Genomic DNA, 24,165 nt, shown 5'->3' with positions numbered 1-24,165 from the left:
TCCTTATAGCCCCATTGTTTAGGTGAGAAGACTGCGGTTACTGGATCTTTCCATTTAGGGTCTCTTGGGCCATGAACTTTCCTAGAAAGCTCATGGGACAACAGTGGAGCCAATATGGAAGTGTCTGATACTAAATCTCGCTCCACCGCCATTGGTTCATCAGCCAAAAAATTCATCTTTGACTCAATGTTTAACAAAGCCCGGTTTATAACTCCCACCACCTCTACCATAAAGTCCATTTGATTGGTTTGCTCTGGTCCAAAATCCGTGGGGACCTCTTTACCTGGAGAAGTAGAACTTCCCTGAGGGGCTACCAGAGTCTCTTCTCCCGTGGAAGGAGCTGAACCCACTTTAACTGCTTGAATCGCTTGCGAAAAATGTGGTAGAGAGATTACCACCTGTGGTGGGACTCTACCCCCCTGTACTGTGGTTTCCTCTGGGATACTTCCCATACTTCTGAGTGTGACTCCCATTATATAGACCCAGAAGAGTCACCACTCTTTATGAAGCTAGATAATAAAATATAAATATGAATTGAGTAAAATAAATGTTACAAAAATTTTAAAGGCTGTCCTACCCAATCATTTGTTTGACCATACAAGAATGAAAAATAAAATACCACAACATGCTGCAGTACTAAAAGTGAATGCAAGTAAATAGTTCGAGCAATCCCGTGCAAGTATATAAACAATAAATTTCGACTATAGTTTTAAAATACTGTACAAGTTATTCGTTTGTAAAGTACCCCGAAGGAGTAACGTCAAACTCTGTGCCCTTACTTGACCACTGCACAATGTTTTCACAACTTCAGCCCCACCAGCTCCCCAACAGCCGCACAACAGTCGATGGGCTTGAGCCCACCGGGCTTAAAGCCGCAAGGGTGGTAGCCTCCGGGCTTTGAAGGGAAGCCAAGACACGTGATATGGTCACGTGCAATGCACACCACGCCTCCTCCAGGAAGCGCTCTTCCAATTCAATGCGGCAAGAGCCTCGAGCTCGCAGTGCCGAGTGAAAGTCTCACTAAAACTGATGACTGCTCCAACGCGCCTCCCAGGAGCACACAAGGAATCCAAACAACTCGCTCACACTGGGCGGGCGGCAGCCTCCGGGCTTTGAAGGGAAGCCAAGTCACGTGATATGGTCACGTGCAATGCACACCACGCCTCCTCCAGGAAGCGCTCTTCCAATTCAATGCGGCAAGAGCCTCGAGCTTGCAGTGCCCAGTGAAGGTCTCACTAAAACTGATGACTCCTCCAACGTGCCTCCCAGGAGCACACAAGGAATCCAAACAACTCGCTCACACTGGGCGGGCGGCAGCCTCCGGGCTTTGAAGGGAAGCCAAGTCACGTGATATGGTCACGTGCAATGCACACCATGCCTCCTCCAGGAAGCGCTCTTCCAATTCAATGCGGCAAGAGCCTCGAGCTCCCAGTGCCGAGTGAAGGTCTCACTAAAACTGATGACTGCTCCAACGCGCCTCCCAGGAGCACACAAGGAATCCAAACAACTCGCTCACACTGGGCTGGCGGCAGCCTCCGGCCTTTGAAGGGAAGCCAAGTCACGTGATATGGTCACGTGCAATGCACACCACGCCTCCTCCAGGAAGCGCTCTTCCAATTCAATGCGGCAAGAGCCTCGAGCTCGCAGTGCCGAGTGAAGGTCTCACTAAAACTGATGACTGCTCCAACGCGCCTCCCGGGAGCACACAAGGAATCCAAACAACTCGTTCAACAACATGTGTGGTCAAATCCCTATGCATCGTCCATCGGGCCTTTTATTGCCAAGGGGTGGAGAATTTGCAGGAAAAATGCCATCCTTACCTGCTGACACGATCGCTCCTCTCCCAAGCTGCATGCCTCCTTCCTGTGGCTAGCTACCACTTGGAGAGGGTGGGCGGCTGCTCCTTTTCAATTGCGGCAGCTAAACTATAGAATTCTATTCCACTCACCCTTTGAGCCACCAAAGACCTGTAAGAGGATTCAATTCAACACTACAGCTAAGTCAATGCCTAGTCTGGGATACTGAATGGAAACCCTTATTGATATATCTTTATGTCCAGTTCATGCGTTCTGGATGACTACCCCTATATAACACCCCTCTCTTAGAATCCCCCTGACCCCACTGAGCCAAGAAGTAGGTTTGTTTTGCAAATTTAAAAGGTTTATTTGAGAAGTAAAGCAATATATGTCTATCACACTTTATAATAAATTAATAATTGAATATCACACTTAATCTGAGATGATAAAGATTAACAACGGAGAATCTGGCACTAGCACACTTTTTTATAATCAATGATGAGTGGTTACAGGATGGATAAGATAGCAACAATACTTTTATGGTTTCAAATGGATGCAATGTGGAATGAAATGCAGTACAGAAAATAACTTGATGGGATTTCAGCAAAAGACAATGTAATCACTTTCTTGTACAATTCACCCCCCCTTTTATGCAATGCAAGGAAAGGGAAGGAAGCACACAGTTCTCAGAAATGCAATCAAATGTAATTCAGTTCACCCCAGCAACTTAGACTACAGAAGTTGAAAACACAGGCCCAAATGCTTTTAAATGTGCTGGAAATGAAGAAAAATATGTTAAAATGCTTTTAATTCCCTCTAGCGGTTCAGGGTGAGTGGTATCTAGTTAATATTAGTCCAGGCTCACTTTAGCAAGGATCTAGGGTGTAACTAGCAGGTTAAACGAATTTCTGGCAAATGGAAGGCAAGCAGCTTCTGTTTTCACACGTGGAGAAATTTGCAAATCGCGGCAAAATTCGCGAGTGCGTTTTTCAAAAATATGCGGTTCTAGGTTCGTAGGAAAGCCACGGTTCTCAGCTTTCAGAGGAAAGTTACTGCAAGTCTCTAGCACAAATGGTCACGGAGATATGAGCGATTAAATAAAGGTCGTTTTTCAGATTCGAGATTTTAAAGTTCAAAAAGACAAGTACAGCTTGCAACTAGAAAATGACAAGTGACAGCTTTGCAAATGACAGGTGACAGTCAGGAGACAGTTCTACTTAGATTAAAATAGCTTGGATTATATTATTTTAACTAAGAGATTGGTTCTGCACAGTTTTGCTATGTACTCACAATATATTTAGAAATATGCCTTGCCACGGATCTGGTCAGGTTTTGGACTGGACTCTGGTCTCTGCACTTCACAGTGATCTGGGTCAGCTCTCTCAGGTTCTGCTAACAGGTCAGCTCTACTCTGCTGGTCTGGTCTGGGTCTCTGAAGGTTGATGGAGGTAAAGTATGGATTTTCCCGGCAGAGCTTCCAGCTGCAAATGGATTTGAAGGTCCCTATCTGTCCTGTCTGTCTGCTTTTATGTGTTTAGAATGTGGGTGTGTTCTAGCATCACTGACCCTACCTCTCTCTCAGCTTCTAATTGGTCAAACTTCCATTTCTCACTTGATTGGGGGAGCTAAGTTGTGTCAGAGTGATGTCATTTTACAGCCTGCAGAAAGTCCACTACTCCTGTCAACTTGCACACAAATCTAGATTTGAACCAAATACATATTTGCAGAGGTACATATTGTTTTAAAATCATATGCACCCATCATGCATTACAGGAGGTATACCCTGTTCAAACTCTGCTCTTCCTGGGGGCTTGCATTCAGAAATGGCAATATTTTGCACTTTTTAACTGGTTTGCAATACCGGACATTACCCCAAATTTACACACATGTGCGCAAGGAATATGGACATTAGTTGATGAAGTGTCAGATTTTTCACATGCACACATTTTGAGTAATATCCTCTTTTCCGCTAAAACCCCCTGAACATGCCACCGGTTCTAAAAACCTCTTAAAATGTGGGCAGAAAAATCACAAGAATTATGGTATCATTTATAAATTTTTCACATGTCTGCTCTATGAGTTATTCATCTTTTTAGAGTTATGTTCTGGCCCCAAAGGGGTGTGGTTTTCCTCCAGCACAAGGTTGAATTTCTGGTTTTTCCAGTTCTGCCAAGCCAGCTTGCTCTCACAGGCAGTGCTCCTCCCCTTTGTCCTTCCAGGAGGAAGCTACATTTACGACATCTGCAATAAACCATCTGCCTCGGTCAGGACAGGGCTTTGTTCAGAGCTCCTGTATTCTGTGGGGGCTCCCCTTAATTCAATTATCAGAGAGATGGCATATCCTTAGTGTGGCCAGTAAAAGGCAGATAGGTCTGGGAACACAGCTGTGACTCAAGTTTCACTCCTGATGGGGGTAGTTGCCAGGCAAAATTGGAATCTCTTTAAGCCAGTTTTTAGCTACATGTCATTTCTGTTCCCCAGTTTAAGTCAAGACATTTTTTTACATATGCAGCTAGGATGCTGGTTCTAAGTTTAAAACTATGACATTTAAACAATTGCAACCTATGTGACACTCAAAGTAGGTCACTCATTTCTTTTAAACATTTAGATTTGTAGTGTCTTTCAGTCCAAATTTACTTAAACTGCTGAAATCCACAGCTCAGCCAGTCTTGTTATAAACCTTCAAGTCACTTCAGAATATGACTTTAGATTGTATCCACCTCTCAGTAAGTCTTTCTTTGGCATGTTTTGGGTTCATTTATTCAGTTTTGCAAAAAGTAAAATCTGGTGTTGTTTTAAAATGCCGGCTTTCTGATAGTGGTGAGTACTGGTACTGCACCCATTTTTGGGATTTAAGAAAATGAATTCCCAACAATTCTATGTGGCTTTTGGCAATCAGCATTTCCATTCCCAATGGTTTCAGGCTACTGTGTGGGTAGTCCAATGGTGGTTTTAGGCAGTGTCCTTCTGTGCCCATAACATCGGCAAAAATGAGTGGCAGCCTATTCTTCATGCATTTCCCTGTGCATTTTCTGGGAAGCTCTGGCCATCATGATGTTCTCAATGCCAGTAATGCACAGTTTTGGTGGTAGGGCTTGGATGCATGGATAAAAACATCCCACAAGCCCCCCTTCTTGCGGTGGCCATCTGATCCTTCACTGGTGGGACCCGCAAGATCTGGGATGTAGTTCTCATCTTCTTCCGGTAGATGGCACAGTTCAGCATCTTTTCCTCCATCCGGTACTGATCGATCGGTTCTCCTCGCCGGTCCTGATGGGAATATTGGGCGGTACACTGGGCCCGTCGCGTCTCTGCTCCCGGTCTCCGGATCGTCGTTCTTGGCCCGTCTCCAGGTTTTCTTTCTCCTAGGACGACAAAGGAAGAGCGGCAATACCTATTCATAGACATTTTTCCACCACTGTTGAGATAGTGGGGCAGCATATGCATTTCATCATAACGAAACATTACATTCTTATTTTGAAAAAAAAACAGTATAACTAAGAGACAGTTTCATGCAAATCACAATATTTTAGAGACTAGATGTGGTATGTTTTATGGTTGGAACTGAATTAGTCTGAGACAGTACCCGCTAGGATTCCAGAGGATTCCTCCAGTTGTTGCAGAGTGTGCCTGGGATGGCAACATTTCAACTGGTTTATGTGGACCCACTTGTCTTCCCCCGCTGCCAAAGGACCTTTGGGGATGTGGATTTTGTAGGCCACAGGGGAGATCTTGTCGATGATCTCAAAGGGTCCCTTCCATGTAGGCAAGAATTTGCGCTGCGTGGCCTGGTTCCTTTGGAAGTTGTATAGATAGACCCGGTCTCCCACCTGATATTCCTTCCTGGAAGTCTTCAGGTCATAGTGGGTCTTCATGCTATCAGCTGATCTTTCTAGATTCCGCTGAGCATAAGCAAAAGCATGTTGAAAGTGTTTCCTTAAATTCTCCACATACTCATGAGTTGTGGAGGCATTTATTAGTGTCTGCTCTTGGGTCCTGTAGAGCAAATGCTGCGGAAGCACCATCTTGCGCCCAGTCATCAACTCAAATGGCGACATTTTGGTTGCAGATGAAGGGGTAGATCTGATGGCCATTAGGACCAGAGGTAATCGGATATCCCAACTTGGCCCAGAATCTGCCACAAACTTCTTTAATATGCTCACAATCGTTCGGTTATATCTCTCTACTGCCCCAGAAGAAGCTGGCCGGTAAGCAATGTGTAGCTTTCTCTTGACCCCCAGTATCTCCCACATCTTTGTCATTACTTCACTGGTGAAGTGGCTACCTCTGTCTGACTCAATCCTTTGAGGTAGACCAAAACGGGAAAAGATGTGGTTAATCATCAAGGCAGCTGCCGTTTCTGCCTTGCAATTTGGGGCTGGGAGACATTCCACCCACTTGGTAAACAAGCATGTCACAGTCAACATGTACTTATTCCCCCTAGCAGAGCGAATCACAGGGCCTACAAAGTCGATTTGTAAATCTGACCATGGCAGTGTCATCCCCCGCTTTTGGAGAGGCGCGCGGTGCGTGAGGGATGATGGCTGAAATTGTGCACACACAAGACACCCCTTCAAGTATTGGTCGAGGTCCTGCCCCATGTGTGGCCAGTATGCAACCTCTCTTAAGATTTCCAGTGTTGTGTGAAACCCCCTATGACCGGCGGTGGCCGCATCATGGGCGTGACTTAACATCAGGCTTCAGAATGAGGTAGGAACCACCCACTGATCGTGGCCAGCTTTGGATTTCCTTACCAACAAACCGTCTTGGATTCGGAACATTTTTGGACATTTTATCAGCACTCTTAGGTCCTCTTTCCCAATGTAATCGGTATCCGTCAGGGGAAAGTTCTCAGGGTCCTCAAGGTGCTGGTAAAACTTACCAATAATTGGATCCCCCTTCTGAGCTGTAATCAAATCAGCATCAGGGGTCTCCTTACTCCATTGTGCAATTGAAAGGTCGTTGTGAGCATTTGTCTGGAACCTAGTGATAGCAGTGACCTGGATTTCCCCCAACAGGGACTCAAACTCAATTAGATCCCCTTGGATGGCCCCGGTTTTGGCCAGCTGATCAGCTAAGTCATTTCCAGTTTTGTCTGGTCCCTCTACTTTGGAATGACCCTTGATCTTTTTCCAATAGATGGTCATCTCATTCGAGGTGACCAGATCATCAATGTTTTGGATCAACTTCCCATGTTTCAAGGGTTTGTTGTTAGCACACAACCTGCCTCTGGTTTTCCAATTAACCAGGTGCTCCACGAACCCGTTCCGTACATAATCCGAATCTGTGATTATGACCAGTTCGTGGAGTTGATGCTGGACAGCAGTGAGGATGGCCTGATGCACAGCCATCAATTCTGCCACCTGACTACTTCGGGGACCAATTTTGTATCCAGCGGAGGCTTCTGGGGACTCATTCACCCATGCATTCCCTACGCCAGCCACCAGTTCTTTCTCCCCGTCGTTGTCAACATGGTAAGAGGATCCATCCACATACACAGTGGGCATTCCCTCACACTTGTCTTCTTCAAAGACTTTGTGTGGGGAATGAAGGTATGCCTCCATGTTGTCCTTTATTTTTAGACTTTCGTCCTCGAGACAGTTTTCTCTGGCACAATCATGCAAGTCAGCCAGACCTTGCGCGAGGGGACTCTTCTTGTTTTGGCCATATCGGACCTCCACAGGAAAGCCTTGCATTGACAGAATCCAGGAAGTAATTCGGGAATTACTCACATTTCCGGTCCGGATTCTATCACTTTGGAGATATTGCAGAGGCTGGTGTGGAGTCTCCACTATGATGTGTTCCCCCTGGATAAACGGGCGGTAATTCTTCAATGCCCACACCGTTGCCAGGAGTGCCTTCTCACAATCGTTGAATTTTTCCTCCACAGAGGATAAAGTTTTGCTCGCATAGGAGATTACTTTATTGACCTTGTCATGCTTTTGGTATAATACTGCCGTCAAGCACGTATTAGAGAACCCCGTCTCCAGGAAGAACTCCTTGTTTCTGACAGGGTAAGCTAGGCAAGGCGCTTGTGAGAGGCTTCTCTTGAGTTGTCTTACTGCCTCGGCTTGTTCTGGACCCCATTCCCACTTGACCCCCCCTTCAGGAGATGAATCAGGGGTCTGGTGATCTCTGCGTAGCCCTCAATGAACTTTCTGGTGTAATTAGTCAGTCCAAGGAGGCTCCTTAGTTCCCGCAGAGTTGTGGGGTCTTTCAGTTTCTGAAGTGCTTCCACTTTCTTTTCCTGGGGACAGAGACCCTGAGGAGTAATCTCATGCCCCAAGAAATTAACACGGGTTCTGCACCACTGTGCTTTTTGAAAGGAAAGTTTTGCTCCGGCGGCCCTCAACTGTGTCAGAACATAACGGATCTCCGCTATGTGTTCCTCAACAGTTGAGCTTTTGATGAGGACATTATCTACATAAGCCAGGTTACCCCTCGCACCCAGGTCGGGCATGGCCTTATGTAGGAAAATATTGAACTCATTACCGGAGTTAAGGAATCCGAAGGGAGTCCGGGTCCATGTATACTGCTGGCCCCCAAAGGTAAAAGCCAGTTTGTATTGGTCCTCCCTGCTGACAGGCACGGTCCAGTATCCATTGGTCAGGTCTATTGCAGTGAATACCTGTGACCCCTGAATCTGGGCCAGCCCTAAGTCAATGTAGGGCAGAGGCCATCGGGAAGTATGGACCCGTTTGTTGAGCTCCCTGAGGTCGGCGCAGAGTCTCCACTGGCCGTTTGGCTTCAATATTCCCAGCACCGGATTATTGAAGGTGCTGTGTACTGGACGGATTATTCCCCGGGACTCAAGGTTCTTAAATATTTCAGTAAGGGACTCCATTGATGCGAGAGGCAAGCGATATTGCTTCACAAACACTGGAGTCATGCCAGAGTCCGTGGGGATTGTTGTTGTGTGGATGTCAGTGCGACCACAGTCATATGAGTCTACCGCAAAGAGATCTTGGAAATCCAAGAAAACTTGTTTCAACTTTTGCTTTTGTTCCAGAGTCACACAGGCATCAGCTAGGTTGACTCTCTCTTCCACCATCTGCCTGAAGCCTGGAAAGACTTCTGGTTTGGCTATCTCAGCGGCCTCCTCCAACTGGGTGGAGAAGTGCCTGGTCAGAGTGCTGATTTGGACTGGAGGCTTCAGGTGGGAAAGGCAGCCCTCATGGACCTGGAAAATCACCTCATCCTTCCTGAAGTCACAAGTCACATCTTCCTTACCATAGGGGCAGGAAGTGTACACCAGGAAGTTCCCCCCATGCCGGGTAAAAATCCTGTCTGGTGTTGTATTGTCATCCCTGTCACTGTCAAAACAGTCCTTGGGGATTGGTCCTAACAGTTCATTTCCAAGATCAATGGAGAAATGTCGGTCATCAACCGCCATTCCAATAATGGTGCCTGCGGCTAGAGTAATACTCTTTAAGTCGCTGTTATCCACCTCTATTAGAATGGTGTCATGTTCTATGTTGACTAATGGAGTTGGGTTTACCCCCAACCCTTGCTGTTGGAGAGAAGCATTTAGATGTATGTAAGCATCAGGGTTTTGCAAATATTGTCCTCTTTTAACTTTCACTTCCAGGGAGAATTGTCGGGTCCTTTCGGGGATGGTGACTTCCTCTTTGATCTGAATTTCAACTGCATAAGGTAGCAATTGAGCTGACCTAAATGCTTTTTCTGTATCATCAAAGCCCATGGGATTATCCGCTAATCGGGACCAAGCTTTGAAGTTTATTAGGTCCAAACTAATGGCAAAGCGATTGAGAATGTCACTGCCTAAGTAAAAGGCGGCAGTGACGTCTCGCACGACCCAACAATTATGGACTATGCTCTTGTTGCCAATGGAGATTTTGAGCATACACCTGCTTGGCAGGAGATGTTTGGAATTAGGTGCTTCCAGGTCCATTTCCCATTTGTCTATCAGTTTGAATGTGGGAATGGCTGGATCTTTTGGGAGTTGGCGGAACATGGCTTCGCTGATGAAGCTCTCACCGTTGTTCACACACACTCGAGCGAGAACAGAGTCCTTCCTATCATTTAATTGGACAGGGATGAACAACTGCTCTCCAATTTGCTGAATATCAGCCAGGCTCTGAGCTGATTTCACATCTTTCTGGACTGTAGGAGTGGGAGTTTCTGATTGTGGATTAGTAAAGAATTTCAGGGTGTTTCCTTCCAGTGTGGAATACCACCTTAAACTGGAAGGAAGGTTGATTTTCAGAAATAGAGAGGACCCCCCATCACCAGTCTGTTGTCCTACTGCTATTACTGTCACGTCTGGAATCTGGTTGTTCTGGAAGTGAAATTCTACTTGGTCAGATTTTTGTTCAACCATGTGGCAGGTGCCGTTTAAACTAACATGGTTGACACTCTGTTTTAATTTTATTGGTCGGCTAGTCTGGTTCCAGAGGACCTTGTTTACGCAATCTATTAGGGGTGACAACCTTCTCAGGAGGTCATTCCCTAGTAAACAAGGGGTGCCCTCTGGAGTCACTACTATGACCGGGTGTTGCAACTTGTGTCGCCCGATCTTAATGTCCAAGTCTGCAGTCCCCTCAACGGGAATTTCCTTCCTGTCAAAGTTCTGCAGTTGTCCAGGAAGAGAGGTGAGAGGAATTTGGTAATTCTCTCCCCTTCCTGCATTCAGTTCGTCAAAGGCCCTTCTGGACAGAAGGGTAGCTTGAGATCCAGTGTCCACCAGTGCCAACATTGTACCCTTCCCCTGTACTTGTACCGGGGCATAGTATCTTCCCTCCTTCTCCTCAAGGGGGCACAGACAATGCACATTTTTGGACAACTGGTGGGCTAACCTTCTGGTTTTGGACATCGCTAGCGAAGAGATTTGGGCAGAATTCTGTGGAGAGCCTTGGGAATCTGAAAGAAAAAGTTGGCAACTGGAGATCAGAGCCATTGTGGGTTCCCTTGGCTCCGGTTCTGGGCCGCCCCCCCCTTTTTGGAGGCAGTCACCAGGATGGGTTTGAACCGGGGGATTTTCTTGCTGTTGGTTCTGGGATGAGATGGTGGGCGGCGGTAGCTCAGTCTCCACATCTCCCCAGTCTGGATTTGCATCCCTAGGGACCCATTTTTCTTTGGGAGAGTTGCCCCATCTCTGAAGGAGAAGATCCTTTTCCCAGGATCCTCTGAGGATCCCTCTCCCTCAAATTGGAAAATCTGTACCTCCTCCTCAAACTGTGTCTGTTTGGGTCTTTTGTTTCTCCTACCACCCCTCTGCTCCTTAGGAGGCAGACTTTCAGGGGCAGGAGATTTTGTTTCCGGTTCCTGGGTTTCCAGGGGCTGTTTACAAGTGAGGAAGGAAGCTTCCTCCAAGGCTTTACACCCCCCTTCCCCTTGTGCCTCCTCCCTGGGAACCGGTGAGTTATCGGGGTGCTGCCCCCGTCATTGCTCTGGAGCACCAGGTCCAGAGTTGGGTGCGTTCTGCGCCAGCACGCCCATCTGAGGGTTCTGCTGAGCCCTCAGTATGTGACCCAGATCCCGCGCCATGTTTTGAACCTGGCGCTCTAACTGGGAAACCCGCTCAGGCTGATACGGGGCCCTGTTTTCTCCCCTGGGCTGATCCCGGGAAGGGTAGCTGTCCCTTCTCTGGTAATACCCCGGATTGGGAAGATTTGGGTACCCCTCCACCCTTGGCCTCCCCTCTCCCGGATTAGGTTGTCTGGGCTCAGGGAATTGGGGAAAGAAGGATGGATGATTTTGGGGTTGGAAATTGGGTGGATACCTGGGGAAAAAGTTCTGCCCAGGATTTGGAGAATTTCTGCCCTCCTGTGGGAAGTTGGGAGGGAAGTTCCCTGGGTTAGGTGCTTGGCTGGATCCCCCCCCTTGGGCTGGAGGAGTCCACACATAACCCAGGATGGGTCGATTTCCCTTGTAACGGGGACTTACATAATCAGGAGAGCGAGGGACCCCATTTGTGGGGCTGCCTCCCTGGCTCCCTGTCTGGGACTGACCCGAGGACCTCCTGGGCCTAGCATTATTAGGTGCAGGTAGGTTTTTAGGCCCCCCCATCTCCAAATCCAAAACGGGGGTGACCTTTACCTCTGCCACCTTGGCAGCAGCAGGGGTGCTGTTGGCTTTGGGGTTTTTCTGGACATTACTTTTGCTATCTACCGGTTTGTGCACTTCATAGCTCCGGGTAGCCTGTTCAATGACCCAGTCTAAAGATCTTTTCTCGTGAAAATCCCTCACGAGCTGGGTCATTATGTATTTGGGCAAGGCATGAAAAAATGTATTAATGAATTCTCTACTGTCTGTGTGCACCCTTCTGGTGGTCTGCGCAAAAGCACGTTTCAGTTCTTGCACAAATTCTTGTGGGGCCTGATCCTTCCCACATTGCAAATTGTAGGCTGCCTTGCGAGCCTCTTGAGGATTTCTATGAATGGAAAAATGTTTCAAGATGGCCGCCTTATAGGTGGACCATCTTAAATGATTTTGGTCCTCCAGCCCCGCAAAGACACTGGAGTATTCCGGGGAGAAGGTCCACTTTACATATTGAATACAGCTTTGGCTGTCCTTCAAATGGAAAGTCTCCATCATTTGCTCAAACAACTCTAAGTGCTCCCAAACAGAATACTTAGCGTTCTTATGGTAAGGCGTGATGACGCTCCTGATCGCCTTAATCTGCTTTAAGGGGTCCTTAAGCAAGGCCCTTTTTGCCTTATTGGCCTTTTTGGTTCGGGTAACCCTTGTCCATTCATCCTCTGACTCAGAGGCACTGCTCCCAGAGGTTCCTGTCTGCTCTTCCAGGTTTTCCCGGATTCTGCGAGCCTGGGAATGGCTGGCAGAATGTGGGGACCTGGTCTCCTGTGTCCTGCGCAGTTCAGAGGAGTCTTCAGATTCCTCCTTGCTGCCAGGATTTGATGGGCACCCCCTCCACTGACCTAACTGGGCAGAGGTTTTCAGGATGCCCTTAATGGGCCTACTCTCCTGGGGTTCCCCACTAAATTGCACTGCGCTTGGGTGCCCATACCCGGATGCCCGCCCCTCCATACCTGGGTGGTACTGGCCTATGAGCCCCATACTTTTGTCTGGATAGTAGTCTGCCATCCCGGTGGCCCGGTGCTCATGTGCGCCGGGGAACATGGGGGTGGCAGAGTCTAGGGACTGAGAGGTATGAGGGCCTCTGGTACTAGGGCTCCTGAGGTTATGCTCCGGAGTTTCCCTTTCCCAGCGAACCTCATCTCTATCCGCCCCTGCTCCCTGTTGCAATGCAAGAGCCTGCATTTGTGCCTTCAGTTCCTCAGTTAAGGCCTTACTGGACTCTATCAGTCTCTCCTGCATCGCTACCTGTTGTTGGAGCCTATCATTGTGTTGACAGAGGGCCTCATTTTCCCTGTGTGCTTCCTGGTTGGTCCTGGAGAACTGGGCCAGTCTTTGCTGCAGGAGGGTTACCTCCTGAGCTGTGTCCCTATTGGCCTGCTCCTTTCTTGCTAGAGCATCCTCCACCCTTCTGGTGTGCTCTACCAAGTTCTGGTTTTCTTTTTGGAGATCACCCAGCCCCTGGAGGGCCAGGTGATTTTCTTCAATTTCCTTTTTTAAGTGGCAGACTTCCTGGCCTAAAGTGTCTCTTTCCTGACTAAGAGCCTGCATCTGTGCCGCCAGGTCGTCCCTTTGCCTTTGGAAGGCACCGGCTTTCTGGCGCTCCTGATCAAACTCTGCCTGGGTATCCAGGTCTTTCAGGATCAGTTTATTGCTCTCCTCTTTCTCTCTGTCTAGTTGGATTTGCAGGGTGGCTACCTGCTTTGTGCATGCCCTGTTGAAATTGATCTGTTGCTCCAGCTTTTTCTGGCTCTGCAGTAGGGAGTCCAAACTGTCTTGGCGTTCCTGCTGCAAAGCCAGAATTCTGGTATCCCGGTCTGTCTTTTCCTGTTGCAGGATGTCCATATCCTCTTTTATTTTAATGATGTACTGTCTACTATCATCTTCTGACTCCTGGCTCCTCTGCAGCCTCTGCTCAGAAGAGACCAGGTCAGATTGGACCTTCTCTAACGCCATCTGTCGCTTATTCGCCAGATCTTGGCTTTCAGTACATCTATCCTGCATGTCTCCCATATATAGATACAGGTATGCCGCTATCCTAACAATCTTGTCGTGTTCATCTTTGGCCTTCGGGGCCATGTATAGTTCACTCAGGGCCACATGAAGTGGACCCTGATCTCTATATATATCTGACCCCGTTTCAGTGACCTGTTGTGTGATTGCCTGCAACCACGCATCCTGGCCCTGTTCGGTCCATTCACCTCTCACAAATAGCTTATGTATGAGGTGCTCTCTGGCTATTTTCATGTCCACGAGTGTCGTCATTCTGGAAATTTGATTTCCTTCCTGACTTACAAGAGTTAGTATTTTATTCTTGCAAAACAGACCGTTTCCTTGGAGCGTTCCTATGAGGAGTGCTTTACAGCGTAACACAGCGTGGTGATCCGACCGGATATGTGTATCTGGTCAGCTGGCACGCTGTATTAATCTGCACAAGTGATAAATCTAATCCAAACGTCCGGCACGAGCCCCCAATTTGTAAGAGGATTCAATTCAACACTACAGCTAAGTCAATGCCTAGTCTGGGATACTGAATGGAAACCCTTATTGATATATCTTTATGTCCAGTTCATGCGTTCTGGATGACTACCCCTATATAACACCCCTCTCTTAGAATCCCCCTGACCCCACTGAGCCAAGAAGTAGGTTTGTTTTGCAAATTTAAAAGGTTTATTTGAGAAGTAAAGCAATATATATCTATCACACTTTATAATAACTTAATAATTGAATATCACACTTAATCTGAGATGATAAAGATTAACAACGGAGAATCTGGCACTAGCACACTTCTTTATAATCAATGATGAGTGGTTACAGGATGGATAAGATAGCAACAATACTTTTATGGTTTCAAATGGATGCAAATGCAGTACAGAAAATAACTTGATGGGATTTCAGCAAAAGACAATGTAATCACTTTCTTGTACAATTCACCCCCCCTTTTATGCAATGCAAGGAAAGGGAAGGAAGCACACAGTTCTCAGAAATGCAATCAAATGTAATTCAGTTCACCCCAGCAACTTAGACTACAGAAGTTGAAAACACAGGCCCAAATGCTTTTAAATGTGCTGGAAATGAAGAAAAATATGTTAAAATGCTTTTAATTCCCTCTAGCGGTTCAGGGTGAGTGGTATCTAGTTAATATTAGTCCAGGTTCACTTTAGCAAGGATCTAGGGTGTAACTAGCAGGTTAAACGAATTTCTGGCAAATGGAAAGCAAGCAGTTTCTGTTTTCACACGTGGAGAAATTTGCAAATCGCGGCAAAATTCGCGAGTGCGTTTTTCACGATTACGGCATAACTATAGGGGGTAGGAATGCGGTTCTAGGTTCGTAGGAAAGCCACGGTTCTCAGCTTTCAGAGGAAAGTTACTGCAAGTCTCTAGCACAAACGGTCACGGAGATATGAGCGATTAAATAAAGGTCGTTTTTCAGATTCGAGATTTTAAAGTTCAAAAAGACAAGTGCAGCTTGCAACTAGAAAATGGCAAGTGACAGCTTTGCAAATGACAGGTGACAGTCAGGAGACAGTTCTACTTAGATTAAAATAGCTTGGGTTATATTATTTTAACTAAGAGATTGGTTCTGCACAGTTTTGCTATGTACTCACAATATATTTAGAAATATGCCTTGCCACGGATCTGGTCAGGTTTTGGACTGGACTCTGGTCTCTGCACTTCACAGTGATCTGGGTCAGCTCTCTCTGGTTCTGCTAACAGGTCAGCTCTACTCTGCTGGTCTGGTCTGGGTCTCTGAAGGTTGATGGAGGTAAAGTATGGATTTTCCCGGCAGAGCTTCCAGCTGCAAATGGATTTGAAGGTCCCTATCTGTCCTGTCTGTCTGCTTTTATGTGTTTAGAATGTGGGTGTGTTCTAGCATCACTGACCCTACCTCTCTCTCAGCTTCTAATTGGTCAAACTTCCATTTCTCACTTGATTGGGGGAGCTAAGTTGTGTCAGAGTGATGTCATTTTACAGCCTGCAGAAAGTCCACTCCTCCTGTCAACTTGCACACAAATCTAGATTTGAACCAAATACATATTTGCAGAGGTACATATTGTTTTAAAATCATATGCACCCATCATGCATTACAGGAGGTATACCCTGTTCAAACTCTGCTCTTCCTGGGGGCTTGCATTCAGAAATGGCAATATTTTGCACTTTTTAACTGGTTTGCAATACCGGACATTACCCCAAATTTACACACATGTGCGCAAGGAGTATGGACATTAGTTGATGAAGTGTCAGATTTTTCACATGCACACATTTTGAGTAATATCCTCTTTTCCGCTAAAACCCCCCTGAACATGCCACCGGTTCTAAAAACCTCTTAAAATGTGGGCAGAAAAATCACAAGAATTATGGTATCATTTATAAATTTTTCATATGTCCGCTCTATGAGTTATTCATCTTTTTAGAGTTATGTTCTGGCCCCAAAGGGGTGTGGTTTTCCTCCAGCACAAGGTTGAATTTCTGGTTTTTCCAGTTCTGCCAAGCCAGCTTGCTCTCACAGGCAGTGCTCCTCCCCTTTGTCCTTCCAGGAGGAAGCTACATTTACGACATCTGCAATAAACCATCTGCCTGGGTCAGGACAGGGCTTTGTTCAGAGCTCCTGTATTCTGTGGGGGCTCCCCTTAATTCAATTATCAGAGAGATGGCATATCCTTAGTGTGGCCAGCAAAAGGCAGATAGGCCTGGGAACACAGGTGTGACTCAAGTTTCACTCCTGATGGGGGTAGTTGCCAGGCAAAATTGGAATCTCTTTAAGCCAGTTTTTAGCTACATGTCATTTCTGTTCCCCAGTTTAAGTCAAGACATGTTTTTACATATGCAGCTAGGATGCTGGTTCTAAGTTTAAAACTATGACATTTAAACAATTGCAACCTATGTGACACTCAAAGTAGGTCACTCATTTCTTTTAAACATTTAGATTTGTAGTGTCTTTCAGTCCAAATTTACTTAAACTGCTGAAATCCACAGCTCAGCCAGTCTTGTTATAAACCTTCAAGTCACTTCAGAATATGACTTTAGATTGTATCCACCTCTCAGTAAGTCTTTCTTTGGCATGTTTTGGGTTCATTTATTCAGTTTTGCAAAAAGTAAAATCTGGTGTTGTTTTAAAATGCCGGCTTTCTGATAGTGGTGAGTACTGGTACTGCACCCATTTTTGGGATTTAAGAAAATGAATTCCCAACAATTCTATGTGGCTTTTGGCAATCAGCATTTCCATTCCCAATGGTTTCAGGCTACTGTGTGGGTAGTCCAATGGTGGTTTTAGGCAGTGTCCTTCTGTGCCCATAACATCGGCAAAAATGAGTGGCAGCCTATTCTTCATGCATTTCCCTGTGCATTTTCTGGGAAGCTCTGGCCATCATGATGTTCTCAATGCCAGTAATGCACAGTTTTGGTGGTAGGGCTTGGATGCATGGATAAAAACATCCCACAGACCATCTGGCCTCTTTTAGGTTGCCCCTTTCTCCCTGTTGTATTCTCCAACGCCAAGATGCCTCTGGCGTATTTGCGCTTTCCAAAAATGTATAACATAACATAACTTGTAAAGCAATGCCCCAGTTTGGGACCCATTCAAGAAATATGAGCTACTAGCAACACGTACCTGTACTTCGCACGGGTTCTGTAGACAGAAATTATAACACGCTCATCAATTGTTGACAATCAATGATCCTCTAGGTCCCTGGTATGAGTCACTTATGAAAATCAATGGGCCTATAGATCACTGTTCCGAGTCGCTTATCATTTGATGTGCTTTTCACTCTGAAATTAACTGCACTGAGAATTGGCGCATGTGGCTAGCTTACATACTCCGGAGCAGACGTGTAGGGGAGGTGAGAGTCTGCGTGCTGCAGCATGATGGGACCTTCTATGTGCTGTCCCCACCTATTGCCTCACCCTAGCAGGGTCAGTGTGTTGCAGTGCAGATATTTCAGAAGCGGGGCACCCAAGGGTATTGAAACGTGGTTTTCAAGGACTCTGAGTTTTGTTCCTGGCATTGAAATGCTTAAAACTGAGCTTTGTCCAGTCCTTTTACGACCACATTGATGTTTCACAGATTTTGTGCATTGTTGTACACATATACTTGTACTGCGCACGGGTTCTGTAGACAGACATGATGACACTCCCATCAAGTTTTGAAAATCAATGATCCTGTAGGTCCCTGTTGTGAGTTGCTTATGTAAATCAATGATCCTTATGTAGGTCGCTGTTCCGAGTCGCTAATCGTTTGATGTACTTTTCACTCTGCACTGAGAATAGGGGCGTGTGGGGCTGGCAGGTCTAGAGGGGGGGTGAGACATGGCGTGCTGCAGCATAACGGGAACTTTTCTGAACTCTCCCCACCTGTCTCCTCATTGTGCAGCGGGGTAGATATCTCGGAAACAATGTGTTTTAGCGCCTTGAAAAATGGTTTTCAAGGTCCCTCCTTTGAGTTTTGTTCCTAGCGGCGAGACGCTTAAAATTAGCTTTGTCCGGTTTTTCTACAACCACATTGATGTTTCCTGAATTGCGGTGCAAACGTCTCAGAAACAGTGCATTTTAGGGCCTTGAACCGTGGTTTTCAAGGACCTTGAAGTTTTGTTTCTCACGTTCAGGTGCTTGAAATGATCTATGTCCGCTTCTTTTCCGACCACCTTGATGTTTCACCACTTCCAGGAAACCATCTCATGTGTGCAGGGGCTGAAATCCAGGGAACGGGGTGGGCTGTCCACATGTAATATAGCCAGCGACGTCCGGAGGGTCCAAACAACTATGCAAAATGTGGTGCAGATTGGTGAAAAAGTGTGGAATTGTATGAGGACAAACCAACTAACAGAATTTCTGTTTTTCATATATAGATAGATGGATGGAGATAGAACATTCTGATGCTCCAGCTGAATGTTTCTTGGTGTGCCAAGGTACAGTATAAAAGACAGGTTCACTGAGGTCATCGATTAACCTTGCAGAGCTTCTACAATCATGAACTCTCAACCCTTCCAACGCAGAGGAACACGTTTCTACTCTATTTTCAGAAGAAACCTTAAAAGGAAACTGTTCTTTCATGCGTTTTCAACTCTCTTATGCCTACGTCATAACTGTACAGTTATCACCGTCCCCCCTTCTCCTGCCTGACCATTCTCACTTCTCCCGTTTAGACCCCTAGTCCCTGCATCATCTACAATATAATGCAAGCTGGTGACCCTTAGATAAATGCCCCAGATTTCATGCATGTGAGCAGTGACAGATGAATTGCACCAAAGAGAGTAGGCCACCTTGCCTTATCCTCAAACATGAGGACACAGCCAATTATTGCTGTAAACAAGATTGAATCGGTCCCCAACGCTCAAACAATACAGCTTTATTGATGGAAAAATACAGAAAGTCATTTATTATATCACCAGAAAATAACAACAAGAACACATTTTTATAAAATGATTCATCATTTAAAACATGGATCTATTTCGTATGGAGATATACACGGAGCAAACAATACAAAAGGTGAATCAATGTGCATCAAGGTTGGTACCCTAAAAGTTCAAGTACTTAGAGATATAAGAAGTAATTTTTGTAAAGTGTGTTTTTTTATCATGCAAACATTGTTTAGAGAAAACCCCACAACTGTAGCCACTTCACAATCATGTGCAGCAAACTTATTCTTTTTGACACCAGATTTATTACTTCACATTTCTCAAATTATCGATGGTAGGCGTCTACTCTCCTGGTGTTTTGGACTACAACTCCTATAAGTTCTAGCCATCATAGTCATTGGTGAGGGGCCTTGGTAGTTGTAGTTAAAACCATCTGGAGAGCCGCAGGTTGCAACCTACGGTCTATGGCATGCTTTTGTGGCTAAATGGCACCCCATTAGACTCACTGCTCAGTCCGCAGGGAAAGGTTATAACTCTGAGGTCTTCAAATGTCCTCTATGGATGTAAATACAAAAAATCATGAAAGATGTTTTGGTGGTGACAGACATTGCTGATGACAAAAATAATACTAGCACAAGGTATACCAGTGCAATAGACTTAACATCAACCTAGAGAGAGCTCGTGCTGTCTGTCAGCCGTGTGCAGTTTACGCAACTTGATATAGCTGCCACCTACCTTACTTGATTGCCAGCCCTGCGCTGTATGTGTAACTGCTTTCTATCATGCCTGTCTCCGTGTATGAAGTAGCCCTCCCTCCATGAGGTGAGGCTTTGCCAGTCTGTGTACACACAGTTACTTTGTATAATTCCCACTTGCACATTTTTGCACGTTAAGAACTATGAACTTTACTATGCACTTTTTGTAACTAGCGCCTAGATGATTCACTGTTTTGTGTGCTGAAATAAATTTTAAAATAAAATAAAATAAAAATGGCTTACCTATGCCCAATGTTTACCAAAATACTCACAATGGGCCTCATTACGAGGTAGGAGGTAGCCATGGTGCTAATAGCACCATGGCTACCCCCTTACTGCATTCCGGGTCCGGGTTCTCGAAATAGGGACTTACCGGGTCATTCCAACATTGGAGGACCCGGTAAGTCCCCATTCCGAGAACCATTCCCCATTCCCATTCGAACCCCCATAGGGCTCAAGGGGAATGGGGATGGAGCTAATAGCGGGCCCGTTATTAGCTCTGTTATTAGCTCTCTGGTCCCTTAGCGACTCCCGCTAAGGGACCTCGGAGTAGGGCGGTAAGGGTTTACCGGCACCGGTCTCCTTACCGGTGCCTTTTAACCCTTACTGCCCACCTCTTAATGAGGCCCAATGACTTGAATATAAACAGAAGTAATACAAAGCGCACAAACCAATTCCCAGTGCAAGGTTCTTTGGTGACCTATTAACTCAGTAGAATGATGCTCCTAAGCCATCCAAGGTGATGGAAACAGTAACATACTATAGATTGGGTGGCTATACATAATATTAAGACCACGGACCTAACAGTTTCACCTTGTCCATGGTCAGATCACTCTTTTGTTCAATTTGCTATAGTCAAAAAAAAGGGGAACAACTGGTTTACTCCTGAATTAAATTAATTGAAAACGATCAAAACCAAATATTTGTGTGCATGGAGATCATCTCAAAATATTCCTAACAGGGAAGCATATAAGATGGCTGCTAAAGATTTAAAACAGCAGTCATAGGAGCCAAAAAAAGTATGTTTGATGTAAGAATAGCCAACTCGAAATCGGAGGCTAAAGAACTTTTCAAAATATTAAGGGAATTAGAAACTCCATATCAAAATAACTCTGATAACGCTATGTGTGGGAAGCTGAATCGGATAAAAAAGAATTTTGAGGCTAAGAGGACCAATATTGGTCCAGCCGTTAATAACCACAAAGTAGTGTTACCTGTACAAAAACCATTGGATATTCACTTCAATTTTAGGGATGTTTATGAAGCCGATTTGGTGAATATTGTGGATCATCTCATCCCACTAGATGTAAAGGGAATGCTTACCCGGCAATGATCATAAAGCCATGTTCCCCCATTTTGATTAAAACCTTATATCCATTTTTGAATGCATCCTGTGCGGAAAATAACGTCCCCATTAGGCTTAAAAGTGTGTGGGTTACATAGACAAAGATCAAGTGGCTCTGCTTATGCTGTTGGATATTTCTGTGGTTTTTGAACTCGTTGATCATACACTGTTGGTTACCAGGCTGACAGAGGTGGCTTACTTTTCTGATAATGTTGCTCTCTGGATCACTTCTTTCGTGAGAAACAGATAGTGCAGAGTTTGCAGCAAGGATATAGAAGCCCCACCTGTGCTCCTTGATTATGGAGTCAAGCAGGGAGCCTGTCTGTCACTTTCTCTATACAATGGGCCTCATTGTAACTGTGGCGGTAAGGCAACAACGGTGCCGGTAGTGCTGTCAGCACTGTTGTTGCCATGCCGCCACATTACAAGTTCTGCTCGTGGGGGGCCGCTCTGCACGTCTGGTTAAACCAGGCGTTCAGAGCAGCACCCACGACCAGAACAGGATGGTAGCAACGTACCGTTATTATCAGTACCACTGCTACCATCCTCCCCATTCCCATTTGAGCCGTATGCGGGCTCAAATGGGAATGGGGACGTACCAGCACTGGGTCCAGTGCAAGGGAAATTACTGGGCCCGCAAAGGTTGGAATGGCCCGGTAATTCCCCTTTCACGCAACCTGGAGCCGGACCTTATTAAGGGCATGGCTACCCCCAAACTCGTAATGAGGCCCACTGTGTTGTAAAAAAATGACGTTGCTTTTACCAACTACGCGGATGACACACAATGTGTCATCTCGTTATCTGGAATGCGCGGGGAGGATGAAAGAATCCTCAACAAAATATATAATCTTTTACAAACATGGGTGATTTGTAATGGTTTGGCGCCCAACAAAGAAAAAAACAGAGCTAATGATGATAGGGACTAATAACAAAATAAGGAAACTTGGTCCAGATTATACTTTTTTCAGTAGCAGGGTGATATTGCGACAAAGAAAAAAGTGAAAATGTTAGAGATTGTTTTAGACCAGAATCTGAATATGCAAGCTCAAGTAAGCAACATGGTTTCATCCTCATCCTATTACATAAAACTGTTAGCTCAACTTAGGCCATATATCACTCAAGCTAACACTGAGATGATAGCGAGGGCCATAGTCGTGTAACAAATTGACTATTACAGCAGCCTTTTAGTGGGTGTCTCTAAATCAGAATGCAATCGACTTCGGGTTATTCAAAACAGTGCAGTACGAGTTGTTGCGGGAATCAAACGGAGAGATTAGGTCTCAGACGCCAGGCGTAAATTGCACTGGCTTCCAGTGTAGGCAAGGATTCACTATCACCTCTTATTGATTACCCATAAATGTCTCCTAGGATAAATGTCAGTCTATCCGAGTGAGGAGTTGACTGAGAAATTCAGAACAAGGACTCTTAGGTCTAACAACACTAACCAGCTGAAGGTACCAGCTTGTAAATCCAGCAAGGCCATGAATTGTGCATTTGCTTTAGCTGCACCAAGGGCATTGAATGTCTTGCCTCCAGACCTAAGAGAATTGAATTCCACACCATTGTTTAGAAAAAAGGTTGAAAACTCTTTTATTTAGATAATGTTTCCCCTGTCCAACATTCTAATCTGAGTTACCTAGATTCGTTCTTACTTGTGCACGTCTGTCCTGTTGCTGTTGTATTCCTTGATGTTTTCTTGAGCGCCCTTAAGCCTCAGGGTCCATGGTGCAGGTTATAAACGGTTTAAAGTAAAGTAAATACCATGCGATGATCAGAATGAGCACTGGATTTTACTATTAAGTGAAAAAACAAACCCCCGGCTCAACTTTCATTAAAAAAAAACACTGAGCTCCAGGGTAAGTCAATAATGTATCACCTCCTATCCTTTTCCCTTGCACTGCCTCCATTCCTGCACCCACAATGGTTAAAGAGGGGTGGCCACGAGCTATTCCAGCATAGTCAATTGGGAGTTAAATGTCTGAAAAGACAAATGCCACTGTAGCTATGCTTGAGGCAGCAAAGTGTTGTAAGCTGTGGCATCTCTCACTAAAGCCAACACCTCTCTGTACACGTTGCAATCCATGTAGCGCTTTGTTTTCTTTTGTACGAAAGTGATTTGTGTTTGCAGGCTGTGTTAGATTCGCATGCATATACTTGGGAATCGTGTCCCTCAGCTCCCTCGACAAGCTATGTGTCCCCTTTGCGATCCTCTGCTTGAGTGTGCCTGGCTCGTGTGTCCCTGCCTCTCCCTTGGAACGCTCCCCTCGCACTTCTGCAGTCCCTCACCACAGTGGCAAGTCCGGCTCAGGAGGATTCAGGAGTGAGAAAGACTTATTGTCACACAAAGTCAACAAACGTAAGCATGGGGTAATGAACATACAGTCCTGTGTACTATAATCAGAGTATTTTAAATATCCAGATGCAGATGTGTTTAGCAAGCCAGCTAAAGTGATGCACATGTTAAAAAATAACAAGCATTGGCAAATCCAACAGTTTCAGCTTTTGTGTAGACATAGGGCCTCATTACAACCCAGGCGTTAAGGTTTTAACGGCGCCGTCGGCGCCGTTAACCCTTAACGCCTGATTACCATTTTAACGCCTGCTTTTAGCAGGCGTTAAAATGCAAGGTGCTAACCCGCCTTGGTGCTAATTACGGCACCGTAATTTACGGTGCCGTAATTAGCACCTTCCCCACTCCCATTATGCCCTATGGGGCAAAAATGGGAATGGGGAAGGGTAAATGGGGAATGGGGATTTACCGCCCCACTCACCTTGGAATGGGGCGGTAAATCCGCCATCCACCATGGTGTAAACGGAGTTTACACCATGGTGGTAAAGTAGGGAACTTACCGCCT

General features: G+C 45.7%; 1 protein-coding gene across 2 annotated transcripts in view; it reads right to left on the bottom strand.

The window, feature by feature from the left end:
* ADGRV1 (adhesion G protein-coupled receptor V1) overlaps nucleotides 1–24,165 on the bottom strand; it is a 2,479,945-nt gene that overhangs the window by 1,109,062 nt on the left and 1,346,718 nt on the right. The window lies entirely within an intron of this gene.

This window comes from Ambystoma mexicanum, chromosome 6p (genome assembly GCF_040938575.1).
Source record: "Ambystoma mexicanum isolate Mex_15411 chromosome 6p, UKY_AmexF1_1, whole genome shotgun sequence".
Lineage (NCBI taxonomy): Eukaryota > Metazoa > Chordata > Amphibia > Caudata > Ambystomatidae > Ambystoma > Ambystoma mexicanum.
The sequence above is the reverse complement of the archived record's forward strand: the minus strand, read 5'-3'. Positions and strand labels throughout refer to the sequence as shown.